The sequence below is a fragment of the Phragmites australis genome, chromosome 24 (genome assembly GCF_958298935.1).
Source record: "Phragmites australis chromosome 24, lpPhrAust1.1, whole genome shotgun sequence".
Classification (NCBI taxonomy): domain Eukaryota; kingdom Viridiplantae; phylum Streptophyta; class Magnoliopsida; order Poales; family Poaceae; genus Phragmites; species Phragmites australis.
Genome location: NC_084944.1, coordinates 12,248,467 through 12,251,009, shown reverse-complemented (window position 1 = coordinate 12,251,009; position 2,543 = coordinate 12,248,467). Strand labels below are relative to the sequence as shown.

Here is a 2,543-nt window from a genome sequence, read left to right as displayed (position 1 = left end):
AACGCCCTCCACCTAGGATTCTTGCGCAGTTTACAAGAAGTAAATAACAATGTGATCAAAACAGAAACATTGCAAAGATAGAAAAGGATGGTGACTGAAGAGATGAACGTATACCTAGATCCCTCACATTGCAAATTATTATATCTTGAATGATTTTGAATAAAACATATTTAGGAAAAATATTTGTGAAGGACGTGTTTAGAAGATACATCATGCTAAAACTACAAATAAAAAAGAAACTAGATGAGAGATGCGCCGGAGTAAGTGAGTACAATTGCAGCATTGGTTGCTCAAAGCGTTTTTTTATTTTGTAAATAAAAAAGTTGCAAATATATGCGTTACTTTGAAAAATTACAGATTTAGACTCTTATCACCTGTTCATAAAATTTATCTTTTTGTTTCTTATTGTAAAATCCATATTTTTATCTAAAACTTTTTAGAGAACTAGATGATAGCATACTTCACACCACATAATTTTTCATAACTATTTCAATAGTATTTTGAATTTTAAAGCATTGAAACACAATATATTTTTGATTTTTAAACCTGTTCTCTGTTGGAAGGCGACAGTAGACATGAGTGTAGATCTATATTTTTTCAAAATAGATGTATATATTTAATTTTTTATTTAAATAATATAAAAATAATAAAAGTTCTGTTCAAAGTTTCCCTTCGGCTGACCTGTGTGGCTGTATCGGGCCGAAGTTAAGCCCATTGTGCTTGCCCTAGCCGACAAACCCTCATACGCACGTCTTCCCTTTGCGCCGCACGATGCCTATCCAATGGCTGAGACCACATACCCACCTTCTATAAAAGACCAGCTCCCCACCGCCCCTCTCTCCATCCATCCCATGGTCAGCTAGGGTTTATGCTTCCGCCGCCGCCGCCGCCGCCGCTACGCCGGCGTGATTATGCCTTGGAAGGCGAGTTCGTCGCTGCTGCTGTGCCTTTTCTTGCTTCTTGGTTTTTTCTTCCATCTGCCTTCTTTTCTTTTCTTTTTTCCATCGATGATCTCTTGGACCTGGCTCGCTGGACTGTGATGAAAAACGCAACCAAAACACACCATCTTTCGGGGCTGATTGGCTCGTCTCCGAGCCATGCTGCCAAATCTGCAATTCTGATGTCCATGCTCCACGGCACTCGAGATAGTATTTGTTCTTGCGGATTCGATCCGGGATCCAGCTCTCGTGATCTTTTTCCTGAAGATTTAGTGTTTCTTGCTTTTATTTCTTGGTTGTTTGTTGGATTGGAGAAGAACAGAGCGATGCTTTCGTTGTGCATGTTGGCCGGTGATGAAAACTTCTGATAAAAACACCATCTTTCGGGACTGATTGGCCCACTGTGTGGCCATGCTGCATATTCTGCAATACTGAGGCCAATCTCTCAAATCCAACAACCACTCTGATGAATGAATGGTTTTTTGGGGTTGCTTGTAAGATTAGCTTTATGTTTTGGTTTTTGCTTGATAATGACAGGCCTGTGACGATAACCTCTTGTTAAAATACCATCTTTCGGGACTGATTTGGCTCAGCCATGCTGTCACTTCCACGTTTCTGAGGTCTATCCAATCGATTGGCGGCTGTTCATCAGCCATTAATCTGATGCACTCTAGTCTGATATGGTTGCCGTGTTTGCAACTCTTGGCTGCCCATTTCTCTGTCACCTCTTGTTTCCTGATCGAGTCGTTTGCTTTTCGGGTGTCAGGTGGCCGAACCCTCTTGAAATTGGTGCCATCGATTGGACTGGCACAGCTTGGACGTACGTCTAAAACATTGTAAGTTTCAATAATCTTTAACTGTAACTTTTATAGCCTATTAGAGAAACCTATAACTATTATGAAAATATGTTACACAAAACTAACTTTTTTAAAAACCTACACTATTTTGCAATAGAAAGAACTTGCAAATTTTGCATAGTAAGTGTAGTTTTTTTTTGCAACGTGACTGCCAGCCGGCATTTGCTTTTTTTCTGACCGTAGGGAATACTAACGACAGACCGCAGCCCTTTGACAGTGAAAAATGAACGTGCGATTTTGCCGCTGAAAATAGTCTCTTGCCCCTGAGGGCATCGCATAGTCAAGATGGAGATCTCGGAGCACTACCTAGCAGATGAAATTGCACCGACAACAATCGGGATCGCAAATACGAGTAATATGTGCGAGAATATGAGTATATAAATACATATCCCAGAATAATAAAATCAGCAAGAACCATATAACAAAAACATGATCATAATTGATAAGGCTGCCGAAAGCAATAGCAGAAATTATGATACAAATAACTAAGACAGTACTGATCAGTTTGATATAGAATATATGGCTCTCGTATCATTTACAACAGTTGGCTCCAAATCTAAAAAGATTTGCTCCTAAACTGTTTAGCTAAGTATATCACTAATTGAATTAGAATATGAGATAACACCTAGTGAAGATCCTGGTATTCAATGCTCTAGAGGCTACAAATACTTGAACAGAGCTATCAAAACAGAAATCTCATTTGAAAATGAACTCAGTACAACAAGATTTCTCTAAACAGAGGCTAGCA

The 2,543-nt window shown here is 39.2% G+C and overlaps 3 non-coding genes across 3 annotated transcripts; all 3 read left to right on the top strand.

The window, feature by feature from the left end:
- Positions 1–1,031: 1,031 nt before the first annotated feature.
- LOC133908107 (small nucleolar RNA SNORD96 family) lies at positions 1,032–1,126 on the top strand. The gene has a single exon (XR_009908079.1). It is a non-coding gene; the product is annotated as a small nucleolar RNA SNORD96 family (small nucleolar RNA).
- Positions 1,127–1,283: 157 nt separating this feature from the next.
- On the top strand, positions 1,284–1,378 carry LOC133908106 (small nucleolar RNA SNORD96 family). The gene has a single exon (XR_009908078.1). It is a non-coding gene; the product is annotated as a small nucleolar RNA SNORD96 family (small nucleolar RNA).
- Positions 1,379–1,473: 95 nt separating this feature from the next.
- On the top strand, positions 1,474–1,562 carry LOC133908108 (small nucleolar RNA SNORD96 family). The gene has a single exon (XR_009908080.1). It is a non-coding gene; the product is annotated as a small nucleolar RNA SNORD96 family (small nucleolar RNA).
- The last annotated feature ends 981 nt before the right edge of the window (positions 1,563–2,543 follow it).